At 36.3% G+C, this 14,706-nt stretch overlaps 1 long non-coding RNA gene across 2 annotated transcripts in view; it reads right to left on the bottom strand.

Annotated features, from left to right (window-relative positions):
* Positions 1-14,069, bottom strand: part of LOC139944579 (uncharacterized) — a 91,755-nt gene extending 77,686 nt beyond the window's left edge. The window contains exons 1-6 of one of the 2 annotated variants that reach the window (XR_011786982.1): positions 13,945-14,069; positions 10,582-10,729; positions 9,252-9,386; positions 8,370-8,526; positions 7,202-7,284; positions 1,242-6,329 (exon numbers count right to left, since the gene is read on the bottom strand). This is a non-coding gene — a long non-coding RNA (uncharacterized lncRNA). Of the gene's footprint in view, positions 1-308; positions 6,330-7,201; positions 7,285-8,369; positions 8,527-9,251; positions 9,387-10,581; positions 10,730-13,944 lie in introns of those variants that run through there. The other variant, XR_011786981.1, reaches the window with a different exon arrangement.
* Positions 14,070-14,706: the final 637 nt, after the last annotated feature.

A 14,706-nucleotide genomic window follows, 5' to 3' on the forward strand; every position in this document is an offset into this window, starting at 1 on the left:
CTCGTCTACTTGGCAGCCATGTTTTTCCACAATGCAACAGATTGGGTGTGTATTAATTTTATGGGAGTTTTCGTTGCGCAAATTTACTTGCTAAAAGCGACTTGTATACACACCTAATTGCATTTGTGGGCAAAAATGACTGCTTGAGGGTCCATCTTATTCTGGTGGAACCCTCCCCCACCCTGTGGGGACTTGCCCATTGGTCCCTACAGGGTGGGGGAGGGTTCTACCAGGAAAAGATGGGCCCTCAATATAAATGGGGGGGGGGGGTAGGGTTGAGGAAAATAAAACGCAAGATACAAGGAGAGTCATGTTCAATTTTTTATTAAAAAATTTGGCCAAAAAAAAAAGCAGAGTTGTGCAAACACCTGTGCCTGTCGGTGGACCCCCTCGGCCACCTAGAACTCGTGATGACCCAAAGGCCCAAGTACAATGGTCGATATGTTCTCTGTTCAGTGAAGTTCAATTAGATGTACTCCTAGTGTCTACTTCAATGTTGTAATGTCTTACAAAATATACACGAGCTAGACGCAATTTTGCGCTTCGTTTTAGATGCAAGTGTTGAGCAGAAGGTAGTTGTTGCTTGCTTAAATGAACTGGTGCCCTCAAGGGCCTAAGATTTCACCGATTGTTGTCTCGCAACCAAGCTGCACTGGTGGTGCCAGGAGATGTTGACGCTTGTTCCAATGGGATCCTAACTCGACAGATGATGACGACTTCTATCCAGATGATGGTGTGCTGGTTGGAGAAACAAATCTTGCACTGGCCACTAATTTCCCCCTTGCTTTCCTTGGGGCTGCAATTTGAATGCTCAGATGTAGCCAACTTTGATTAAAAATCAAATTGACGATGACGTGTAAAACACATTGCATGTACCAAAGGCTTTGGGAAAAATGCATAACGTATTGACGCAAACGTCGCAAATTTTTGAACAGTTTTAGTAAGCTGAACAGTGACAATTTCACTATGTTTGCCAATTAATGATAACAAAGATGACATTGGATTCATATAACGTCTACCATCCTAAAAGAGACCAAATTTGACCATAACGACAACACATTTCAATAAAGCTAAGATTGATCAAGAACTAAAGTATTTGAGTTACTTGCAAGACTACTACACGACCCTAAAGTAAACGTCAACCCCTGGAGTTATTTGTATGAGATTTTCAGTACTTGTGCTCGGAGAAAGTAATAATGAAGATAAGGATAACACTACTGTAACTATGGATTAAAAAAAACTCTGAATATTATAATAAAGAGACGCATGTTCACAAAAGACTAATAAGAAAAAAAGCAATTTAAGTGTTTCCTTAATTGACAATTTAAAAGGGATACTTTAATTTGGTTTGCGTCGGCCATTTTTGGCCTTGCGGCAAGAGAGAGAAAAATTATGCCATTTAATTCCCCCTCAAATTATTATCTAATGAAATAAGGGACTAAAGATCTTTGTAATTTAGGGCACAACTGTTTCCTAAATTGAGAACTTGGTAGGAATACTTTCGCTTGGTTTGCAGTGAACATTTTTGGCCTAGCAGCAAGCAAAAGAATAAAAACAAACAATGTAATTCCCCCTCAAATTATTATCTAATAAAATGAGGGACTAAACTTCCTTGCAATTTAGGGCACAACTGTTTCCTAAATTGCAGTCTTATTAGGAATACTTTGGTTACAATCAAACATTGTTGGCCTTGACGTAGGAAAAAGGAACTAAATAAAATGAGGAAAAAATTTCATTACAACTTAGGAAACAACAGACTGCTTCCTAAATTGTGAACTGAAGTTTGTGAAAGGAATACTTTTGTTTTTTTGTTTTTTTTCCACTGAAATATTATTGACCTTACAGTACGACAAAACTTTTGTACAAGCCCAACCTTTTTTTTTCCTTCAAATTATTATCTAATAAAATGAGGGGCTAAAGATCTTTGGAAATTGGGGCACAACTACTTCCTAAAATTGAGGTTTTTTTTTAAGGAATACTTTCGCTTGGTTTGTTCGACAACATTGCTGGGCTTGTACTAAGAAAAATGACAAGCATGGTGTTTTGCATTTTTTTTTCCTCAAATTATTGCCTTATAAATGAGGGACTGAATTTCTTTGCAATTGCGGCACAACTGTTTCCTAAATTGAAGGTTTTGAATGAATACTTTCACTTGGTTTGCACTGAAATATTCTCAAAGCACAACACAATTTGATTTCCCCTTCAAATTAGTATCAAACAATATGACCAAATGGTTTCACTTTTTGTCAAAGATTGACTCAAAATTTTGCTCTTGGTGACAAAAACTAATTTTGGCTTTTAAGATCAAACCCCTGTTTTGGGTAACACATAGGTTCACTAGTTTTTTTCTGTAGTTATACTTAAAAGACTAGACCTATTGGATGCTTGCAATAATAGCCTGATGCCAAGATGCCTTTGTGCTGTAAATGTTCCTACAAAACTTTGCAACCTTTGAAACCTCGAAATGACCTGTGACCTTTCATGCAATGATTTAAATGCTGGCTGACCAATTTATGACCTTTGACACAAAATGGAGACTGAGTTGAACAAGTAAACACCCCTAGCTGAAAAAATTACATTATACATGCTTGCTCAAACTTGAACTTGAACAAACTGCAGTTTAGTTCTACCTAGTATCATTTTAAAACCATATCCTCAGATAAGATTTAAATGTTAACGTTTTAGGCATTTAGTTCTTCTGTCAATCCTAATGTAAGATTTAAGTGTGATTTCCCAAGCTTGTAGATATGTATAAACAATTGCAATCAACATTATGTACGAACAATGCTTTGAACATTTGTGCAGTTCTACCCAGTCTAATTAAAAAAACAAAAACAAAAAAACAACCCACCATAAGTTAATATGCCTCGAGTGTTTAGTTCTACCTTTTGTGACCTTTAAATTAATATCCTAAAATAAGATTTAGTTGTGAATGTCCCAAGCTTTAGAAAAAGGTAAACTTTTATAATTTTTTGTTTGGATTTTATTTGAAATTTTGTTTAGTTCTATCTAGTCTGATTTTAGACACTGTTCTCAGAAGATTGAAATGTAAATGTCCCAAGTGTTTAGATCTACCTATAGTTGGAATTTAAAATCCACATATCCTAGAAGATTTAGTTGTGAATGTACAAGCTTTTAGAGAAGTTTAAACTATGTTTTGTTTTGACGTTTTGAACACTTATTTAGTTCTACCCTAGTCTGATTTAAAAAATCTATTCTCCCAAGATTTAAAAGCTAACCTCGCAAGTGTTTAGATCCACATAGGCCTATATTTGATTTTAAAATTTGAATCCTAGAATAAGATTTAGTTGGGAATGTCACAAGTATAAACTTTATCAATTACGATAAACTTTTTGTTTAGTCGCTGCATTGGAAATGAATTTAGTTCTACCTAGTAAATTCTTTAAAACCATTGTCTCAGATAATATTTAAATGTTAAGTTTTAGTTGTGAATCTTAAAAGTTTTAGAGAACTTTCATGATAAACTTTCTGTTTGGTATTGCTTTGAAAACTAAATCTGTGATCTCATGCAGTAATTTGACCATGACCAGACCCTAAGAACCTTGACATAGACCTGACCTTTGACCTCTTCCAAAAACATCCAACTTAAACAACTACAAATTATAGGAATCCAATGTCATCTTTGGTATCGACAGGCAATAAAATTCATGTTCTTACTAGATATTTTGGATGTGAAGTGGCATGACCAAGCAGAACATGTTTCTCCAGCCCTCATATCATCAACTGGATAGAAGTCCTCATCATCCACTGGGTCCAGATTCCATTGGCTCAAACGAAGACATCTCAAGGCACCTTTGATGATCTCAAAAGATCCCCAGTACAGACCTGTTTACTCAAAAACAAAAGAATGACGTGACCAACAAAAGGCTAAATAATAAGGGGCCCTCATCCCGACGTCTTGAGAGATCTTGCCGACCAGAACTTTTTAGGGACCAACCACTACCTTCCAGCTCAGGCCCTAGTATGAATGTATGCTTCCAAAAATGCTTGCTCTAGCTCGTCAAATTTTGTAAGGCATTACACCAGTGAAGGAGAGCACTAGTTGTGCATCTAAAAGAATTTCACTGAACAAAGAACACACCTTCCATTGCACCCGGGCCCGCAGGACCACCACTTGTTCCAGGCAGCCGAGGGGGTCCACCAACAGGCACAGGTGTTTGCACAACTCTGCGAGTTTTTCATGGGTTTGGATGAGGCCCTAACATACATTAACTAAATCCATCAAAATGAGCTGCTCCTACACAATGACTCCATGTTTTAAATCTTGAAAATTTCATTAAAAAACCCTGACCCTCAAACAAACATAATTGAAGAAAAGCAAAAAACAACTGTTGTTTTCCCTCAGGATCTGAAAGATATTAGCAACAAAAAAACAAATATTGCAATTCTTTTTTAAAGAAATTTTCATATCTCTGCAAGATACTGAGATTTCCCTAGTTTTGTTTTCATGTTTGGTCAAGGAAACAAACTTAATGGCTTCGCTTTCAAGAAAAGTCATTACGTTTTGAAAATTTTACTGAGATTGCCATAGTTTTATTTTTATGCTTGGTCATTGAAACAAAAATGATGGCTTCGCTTGCAAGAAAAGTCATTACTTTTTGAAAATTTTACTGAGATTTCCATAATTTTTATTTTTATGTTTGGTCATTGAAACAAAGTTAATGGCTTTACTTGCAAGAAAAGTCATTATTTTGTTTAAGTTTCACTCTTTTTAATGGTCTCGGTTTTAGTAGGAGCAGCTCGTACATGTAACTTAAACAATACAAAGACGTATGATTCAGAATTAATTGTTAAAAAGAATAAGTTAGAATTTTTCATTTAATCAAGATCCAAAAGTTCTGCAAAGTTTTGTTTAAAATATCTGTTAACAGTTTCAATCAGAGTGCTCTCTGACTAGTAAAACTGTTTTTCAAGAAGACAATCAGAGTGCCCTGATTATCTGCAAGAGAACGTTTTCTATGATTTCCAAAGATTTTGTTTTGTGAATTTGGCATGTACGAATCTGAATCATACATCTTTGAGTGTGAAAGGGATGGATCGTTATAAACTAAAGGGGACGTTTCAGTAGTATACCACACAGGGGGTAGTGTGGGCAACTCTAAACACAAATCACAGTAGGTGAAAGTGGCTAACCAAACAAGGGAAAGTGTCTGTCCTCGACACACAAAGGAAGTGTGAGGAACTCAGAGTAACACAATGGAAAGTGTATGTACTCAACACACAAAGGAAGTGTGAGCAACTCAGAGTAACACTAGTGAAAGTGTATGTACTCAACACACAAAGGAAGTGTGAGCAAATCAGAGTAGCACAAGGGGAAGTGTCTGTACTCAACACACAAAGAAGTGTGAGCAACTCAGAGTAACACAAGGGAAAGTGTATGTACTCAACACACAAAGAAGTGTGAGCAACTCAGAGTAACACAAGGGAAAGTGTCTGTACTCAACACACAAAGTGTGAGCAACTCGGAGTAACACAAGGGGAAGTGTCTGTACTCAACACACAAAGAAGTGTGAGCAACTTGGAGTAACACAAGGGAAAGTGTATGTACTCAACACACAAAGGAAGTGTGACGCACCCTGGCACACCCGAAACGTTGAATGATCTACCAAAATATTAAACTAATAAATAAACGGTCAAATTTTGTTTGACTCCTAAGAATTTAGACACTAAAGTGTCTCCTATTTCAGTCATGCAACACTATATTTTGATAAAAGATTTGACATTTCCAGAATTCCAAGCACAGCAATGTTTTGTGCTGTGTTTTTGAATTTTTTTTATGGCTGAGAAACCAAAACCATACAAATCAGTTATTGCATGCCTGCTAATTGCTGATATATGAGATGGGCAAAAACCCCTGTGGGGAAAAATTCCCATACCGGCTCCACTATATGGCAACCAAGTTTGTCAACTCCATACATCAGCATACATCTACATTGAATGAATGTGCTAGAACAGATAGCGAAACATTCTTCCAACTCAGCCCTAGACAACGTTTCAGTTTATAAACTTGATAATTCACGACACAAGGTGAAAGTATGAGCAACTCACCACAGTGGAAGTGGAAGAAATTCACAACACAAGTTGGGTGTGCAAGAAATTCAAAACACAGGGGAAGTGCAGAATTTCACAGGGGAAAGTGTGATCAATTAACCATACAATTAACAACCTAAAATCTATACCTGTCTTATCTACAACTAAATAATACAAACTATACAAAAAGGTTGGGGCATCGATGCTGATGGTTGTATGATGGGCCGCAAACTCCTTGAGAATATCCGACACTCTCTGTCTGGATTAAGTTGACCTCACTGAAGATGGAAAAAAGGGAACAAGAACAAGATTTAATACCTTCAATAAATTTATTGGAACTTGTGCATGTTCATGTTGCACTACTATATGTAATTTTTATAGGCAAAATCAAGTTTGTGGACAATCTTATTTTGCACGTAGTAGTCGGTATAACAATTTGTATATCAAGTTAAAACTTAATAAACTTTCCAAGTTGAAGTTGGCCATCAGAGCCACTAATCTAGAAGCCAAGATTGTAGGGGATTTCTATGCTACTCAATGATTGTTCTATGCTACTCAATGATTGTTCTATGCTACTCAATGATTGTTCTATGCTACTCAATGATTGTTCTATGCTACTCAATGATTGTTCTATGCTACTCAATGATTGTTCTATGCTACTCAATGATTGTTCTATGCTACTCAATGATTGTTCTATGCTACTCAATGATTGTTCTATGCTACTCAATGATTGTTCTATGCTACTCAATGATTGTTCTATGCTACTCAATGATTGTTCTATGCTACTCAATGATTGTTCTATGCTACTCAATGATTGAGGCACACGAGGGTTGAACTCTTAGTCGAACAAGTACTCTTTAGAGTTTAGTAAATATCGCCACACATTATGCTTATTTACTACAAGCCATGATAAAAAGGCAAACGTTTTCATTTTTGCACGTTCATTAAATACAATTAAACTCCACTAGAGGAATGTACTGAATGGAAGATAGATAGAAAAGTGAATTTGGCCCATGCTATCATTGATTTTGAAAGATTGCAAGCGTTTTTACACTAGTAACCAAGGAACACCAGGATATTAACCCAAATTACTTGGGTTATCCCAAGAAATATTTAGTTTTTATTTTTCTTTGACAATAATGTGTCGTACCTGTAGAGTTGATTGATGTGTTCAAGGAGGTACTCCCACTCTGGATGAAGATCTGACACTCTCAACTGTCTGGTTTAGTTGATCTGAGTAAATGAAACAAGGTTAACAAAAGTTGAACATACCCACAATAAAGCCATGTACATATATCAAATTCATTTCAATCTTCAGACATGTAACCTGGCAGATATGTAACCAGTGACATCTGGCAGATATCATTTTTAAATTTGTTTGAAGAGGTAAATTAAAGACACTGGACACTATTGGTAGTTGTCAAAGACCAGTCTTCTCACTTGGTGTATCTCAACATATGCAAAAGTAACAAACCTGTGAAAACTTGAGCTCAATTGGTTGGTGAAGTTGCAAGATAATAGTGAAAGAAAAAACACCCTTTTCACACAAAGTTGTGTGCTTTCAGGTGCTTGATTTTGAGACCTCAAAAATCAAAATCTAATTCTGAGGTCTCAAAATCAAATTCGTGGAAAATTACTTCTTTCTCAAAAACTTTGTCTCTTCAGAGGGAGCCTTTTTTCACAGTGTTTTATACTATCAACCTCTCCCCATTACTCATTACCAAGTAAGGTTTTATGCAAATAATTATTTTGAGTAATTACCAATAGTGTCCACTGCACTCATAACTCAATGAACAGCTTCAAGAATGAATACATTTTGGCAGTTCTATATGATGAACAAAATTCAGCTCACTTTTGGTACTTTATTTACTAGTATAAACTATAAACAGGATTCTAGCGGTAGTTATGAAAAATTGTTCAACTCTCAATGTTATTTTGGCCTTGGGGTGGGTTCACTTTTTTTTGTGAACGATGACAATGTCAGAAATGTGATTCATTTCATTTCATTTTTTGGGGGGTTGCGAATGTGAAGCCAAGGACTCTCAGAAAAGCGAACTTAATCACTGTATTAGCCAAGAACTCTAGAAGACAAGACAATGAAGAATGAAGTTTCAGTTTTAGATGTGGCAGAAACACCCCAGAAAATTATTCAAAGGCCAACCCACGCAGTCACAAGTAGGAACTGATAACCCAATACACATAGTTCCCCCGAAGTGATTCGACAGGGGGTCCTAGAGGTGGAAGGCAACGTAGGAAAGATACCACTACACCAATTCGACCTGCAACTTTGTATTATCAATATCAATTTTGTATCGTACCTGCAAACATGAAGTTGAATGAGTTGTCATAACTGGATACTAAGCTTCAGCATCACTTCTGCTCTGTGCGACATGGAGAGCCACTATGACTGATGATCTGACAATCTGGACAGCACTATGACTGATGATCTGTCAACCTCCGTTTGGATCACCTGGTCTGTAGATGAAAAAAGAGAACGAGATTCAAGGTTCATTTATTTTCCCACTGTATCAGAACAAACAAGAAAGTGGTGTTGACAAACACTAATACCCTGCTGAGATTAATCTCATTCTTGAGTTATTGCCCAGACAACATGTCTTTTGTTTTAGCCATATTGACCTTTACAATTGACCATGGGGTCCAAAAAAATAGGCTTCTGGGGGATCCCAAAACCAACTATACTTAAAAAACTAGATGAAATGTAACACTGCTAAGGGATCTATTTTAGAAGCAGACCTTGCAGGCAATGGTCCCTAAATCGCATGCATTTCAGACATAGAATTATAACAACTTTCTATCTCTATGAGTGAACAATAGAGGTCCAATGAGAATGATGCTAAACACAACTTTATGATTTTTTGGGGGGAGGGGGAATCAAATGTGATCTTTGCCTTTGACACTCTGAATATCTCTGCAGTGGAACCACTGTGAAAACACAACAAAAAGAAGGATTTGGCTGAATTAATTATAAAAAAATTCACCAAGCTTTCAGGGAATTTCGAGGGATGCTTGTGTTGATCATTGTATTCCACTTTTACATCGTCTTTCCAACCATATGCATTTTATAACAAACGGTTACAAATGTTTTTTTATAGACCAACTTGTCCGATCCAAGGCAACGGGTTCCTTTAAGCTCATATTTTTTTTTTTTTTAATGGTTAACATCGACTTTGGTTTCGCACCTTTAAATTTGAAGTTGATTTGAGTTGTCAAAGCAGACTGCTGGAGAGAGACTCTTATGGGAGATCTCTGCTCATTGTGATTGACAGCCATCCATCAATGAAAAGTGTACATCTCTGCGGTCTTCATTAGTACATCTGTACAGGTTGACAAAACACATATGAATGCATAAAAGTTAAACATTTAGTGAGTAAACTATTCATTGAGTTGGTATATTTATGAATCAATTTATTTATAGGAAATTACCCAAATCCTTCCAGAATATGTTCATGCTCAAATCCACTCTTATCCAACTAGACACTCAGATGGTTTCCATATTCCCAGTGTTCATTCAATCAAATCCATTAATTGTGTTTATTTTTAAGGACCTTAGTATTCGTACTTACTTATAGAGGTACTCTAAAAAATGCAAGAGCCCTGTTCTATCTTTTGTTAAAAACCCAAAACTGTCCTCTTACAAAAATACCTTATTTTATATTATTAATCAGTTTTCTGTTTGTATTAGGCCCACTATTCTATTTAATTGATTCAACTTCTACCGATAATGTCTCTACCTATCTACCTATCTCGTCTCCACACTGCCATTTACTGAACCAATGTTTCTGTGTTGTCCTGTTTATGTTTATCTGTGTCTTTTCCTGTATAAACTAGTTTGTGTGCCTTCAATTATTTCAGTAAATTCTTGCATTGTTATTTCTTATAAATACTTATTACACAAATTCAGGGGAGGGGGGGGGGGGGGTCTCCATCCAACAAGCATGCTTTAAGGAGACCTCCCCCACTTAATCTCTAAGTTTTCTTTCCTGTAATGTTATATTTTGTCATTTTAAATGATTGAGTGGAAATAAATTTAACTATGAACTACGAACTTTATGGAGTTGAAAGTCTCATGTCCTTAATGTAACTGGGCAACAGAGGGCATAATCACTTTCGCGCAACTTGGCTGTCGCGCAAAAGTATGCATGTGCATTAAATCACCCAATAGTGATTGTGCGCTGTGATTCCAATGATATTTAAATACCGATATGAGTACCTTATGGATTTGAATAAATGTAGAATCCTACTAAGTGTACAAATTGTGCAGACTATTCCCTCTCATTACAGTTTAACTAACAATGTTGGGATGATGATTGTTTAATGCTTGCAGCGTTTGCAGACCTAGTGCTTTGTTTATAGAATATGAGGTCATGGTTTTACGCGAGATCTCGTTTTACAAGAGTTCGGTTGTTTTGGATTGTTTTCACCACATAAACAGAACCTGAGTATTGAATGATGCAGAATTTTCCAATACCAGTTGGTTCAACACAGGACTAGTAATGTGAAGGATCGTACCTGTAAATCAGGGCGTTGATTGAATAGAGAAAGCAGATTTCTGGAGACTCTCCTAGGCTTCAAAATTGATAGATTGAGAAATCTCTGTTCAGTTGGATGGACAGCCATAGTGACTGCAGACCAGACATCTCTGTCTTCATTAGTTCATCTGTAGATAAAATAAAGGGAATGAGAATAAAGTTAATAGTTTGTAAATTGTAGGGTGCACCGTACCACCAGCCATCCAAAACACAGTGTTGTAGGATTCCACAACTTTGACTCAAGTTGTAATTTGGGTGACTCCTGGTTTTGCCTCCAGATTTTAAATGTATATAGGAGGAGTTGACAGCACCAAACCAGTTGACAGCAAGTTGTAAAACCCATCACTGGAGATTAACAGCCCTTTTTGTAATTTGCGCAAGCTGCCATTTTTTTACAGCGTAAAATTCGTTTACCTCTTCCTTTTTTTTTATGCACAATTGGCTTGCGCAAATTTAAAAAGGGTCATATTCAAATATTGCACTCGACATAATGCCATTTGCGGCACTACACTCAAAGCCATGCGCACATGAGCTCACACTATCAGTTGGTACATGATGATCACATCGCCAGTACCGAACTTGGACTTATTTGCAGAAATAATTTCTTCCATGGATATATTTGTTAGCTGTGAACTCAATCTCATTGAAAGTGTAATAAGGGACACTAAGAATATATGAATGGAATTTCAACTTCCAAATCAGGTAAAAAATTAAGAAAATGTTAGTCAAGTTTGTGTTCGCATTGTAAAGAAGCTTTATTATACCAAGGACGTCCTACCACTCAGGCTTTCACTGCACCAACCTGTAATTTACGTGGTAGGACGTCCTTGGTATAATAAAGCTTCTTTACAATGGGGCAATTTGTTCAGGGGAGGTTGGTAGCATACGATGTATTTAATTCAATGTTGGGCTGGACATATAGCGTGCGTTAAAACTGACACTTTATGCACCCCCTCCCACCATGCTATATCGTAGGAAGTCCTGTTTTCAAGGTGTCCCTAAAATCAAGGCAAATTTTTACCTCTCTGCGCGCGATGTAAACAGTCCCTAGATAAAATTTGTGTAGTTGACTTGCAAAGCAAAGAGTCTCCTCTCCTTGGACCAAATCATAGAAACACAAACATGTAAGGCTCTACTGATTTTTGGGGGTATTTTAGGCATTTCTATGAGGTACAAAAAAATGTCATAATGTTGGGGCCATCTAAAACAAATTTGCCCACCGAAAAAGTTTTATAACACTTTTTCAATTCACATCTCATGATGATCAAATCGTGTGAATGAACAATCTGCTGAGCATTCTGGGAAAAAAATACAGAGGCTTAAAGAAGCCATGTGCCTTATTGTTTTCTAATGTTTTTGTGATTTTTGTTTAAACCCTTGTATCAATATTATTATAAATATTAAAATTTAAACATCAGCTTGGTGATTCAATTATCACCTTTTATTTTTACGCTTTATTATAAATATTTAAGGGGAATCTTTTTTATTAAAAATAAATAAAAATCAGATTTAAAAGGCAATAATTATTCACACTTTTTATTTAATTTTGATTTTTTTATAATTTTTTGCAAATTACCATGGTCATTTTTGAAATGTCATAAAAGATATTGTGAATAAAATGAAGACAACTGCTGGCTAAAGAGTCATACACAGAGTCTCACAAAACACTTGCAGTCACTGCAGATATTTCTTTCTTCACCGGGAAACCATTCTTTCTCGTTTGCCTTGAAAACAGGAAAAACTCAAAACAAATGGGACAAGTTGAAGTCATTGAAGATCGGTGTGTGGTGTGAAAATTTCAATGTCCATCAAGTTTTAATTTATGCTTGCATACTTCATATATAAACAAATGAAGATAATAGGGCATCGGTTGATATATCGTAGGAGGTCCTGTTTTCGAGGTGTCCCTAAAATCTTGGCAAATCTTTTCACTCTCTGTGCGCAATGTAAACAGTCCCTAGATAAAAAATTGTGTGGTTTTATTTGCCAAGCAAAGAGTCTCCTCTCCCTTGACCGAAACTTAGAAACACTAAGGCTCCACTGGTTATTTGCACTTGTAAATGCAAAAAAAAATTGTATTTTGGGCATTTCTACAAGGTTCAAAAATATGTCACAATGTTGAGGCATGGAGGAATTTATTCCTCCATGGTTGAGGCCATATAAAAATATTTGCCCACCGAAAAAGTTTCATCAAACACTACTTCAATTCACAATTCATGATGATCAAATCATGTGACTGAATATTTTGCTGAGCGTTCTGGAAAAAAAATACAGAGGCTTAAAGAAGCCATGTGCCTCATATCATTTTCCAATACTTTTGGAGATTTTTTTTTTTTAACCCTCATACCAATATTATTATTAGTATTAAAATTTAAACATCAGCTTGTTGATTCAATTATCACTGTTTATATATACGCTTTATTATAAATAGTAAAAAGAAGAAAAATAAATTTAAAAAAATAAAAATCAGATTTGAAAGCCAGTAATTATTCACACTTTTTTATTGTTATTATTATTATTACTATTATTTTTTTTCTTCTTCAAGTTACCATGGTAATTTTTAAAATTTAATAAACAAATATTTTGAATAAAATGAAGACAACTGCTGGCTATAGAGTCACACTATCAATTGGTACATGATGATCACATCGCCAGTGCAGAACTTCGACATATTTTCAAACATAATTTCTTCCATGGATATATTTCTTAGCCATAACTTGTGGGAATATAGTGAGGGCCACTATAAATATATGAACGGAATAATTTCAGCTTCTCAAATCAGGTAAAAAATAAAGAAAATTGTAGTCAAATTTGTGTTTGCATTGTAAAATATTTTGAATAAAATGAAGACAACTGCTGGCTGTGGCAGTGACTGACGTCCTACCAGGTTGCTGGGAAACCATACTTTCTTGTTTGTTGTGAAAACAGGAAAAACTCAGAACAAATTGGGCCAGTTGAAGTCATCCAAGATCGGTGTGTGCTGTGAACATTTCAATGTCCATCATTGCATACTTCATATTAACAAATGAAGATAATTAGGGCATCGGTTGATAATGGCATTATTATTTTTTTCCCAATTCAAAGAAAAAGGTATGATACCGTGAAAACTGGTAAGAGGAGGATACAAATTGTGCAGACCACTCCCCCTCTCCCCACAGTTTCTGTCCTTATACTCTTTGGTTCAACTAACAATGTTATGATGATGAATGTGCCCTGTCTTACTCCTGTCGATAGGGGGCGCTCTAAGGAGCCATTTCAGCTCAATTTTTTTATGAGGCACACTCGACGACGAAAAACATAATTATTTTTGCATTTACAAATTCAAATAGCAACAGTTACTTACCAGAATATTCCTCGATTCTTGTGGCATGTGTCAACTTTTCCAAGTGCAAAAACATGTCATTTTGAGACGTTTTCTTTCGTCTAATTGATACACTAAAACGTTCACACATGTGCTGCACGAAAAGCGCCATATTTTTTTTAGTTGAACACACAGTGTGCGCATGTCCTCGCTTACACGGGCCCTTCTCGAAACAACGGCTCGGGCTCCAGACTTGGCCCAAGCTAGCATGGCCCCGCGGTTGTTTCGACAAATTATGGGGCATGCTTTGCGTATGCGCTCAGGACTTCAGACGAGAGGGCGGAGCCTGGAGCCGAATCGTAGCCTGCCGAATCGAAAGCAGAAGCCGTGGTTTCGAAAAGGGCCACCATACACCCACATGTAGTTCCCCAATTTTGATAATAAACGTTATAAACAAAATGTGAAAAATCTTTCTTGCTAAATAGAGTAATTTACTTTTGTTTACTTTAAGATGTTTAATACAATTAACGTTGAAGACAAATAGCACCATTTCCCCCCTTATAATCATAATTCTAGTATGGGCGGAGTGATATCACCACCCTGTACTCCATAAAGAAGTCTGCACAAACCACTTGTCCCCCCCCCCCGGACGGGTTGCCGCAATTTTAAAGAAGGACCCTAGTACACCTGGTAACATGGTAGTGGTCGAAGTGAGATTTTAATCATTTGCCTCCCCCTGAAATAACACTAAATAAATTAAATATCGAAAGACGATGCTTTATTGATAAATTCTGCTATAATGAC

Source organism: Asterias amurensis, chromosome 11 (assembly GCF_032118995.1).
Source record: "Asterias amurensis chromosome 11, ASM3211899v1".
Classification (NCBI taxonomy): Eukaryota; Metazoa; Echinodermata; class Asteroidea; order Forcipulatida; family Asteriidae; genus Asterias; species Asterias amurensis.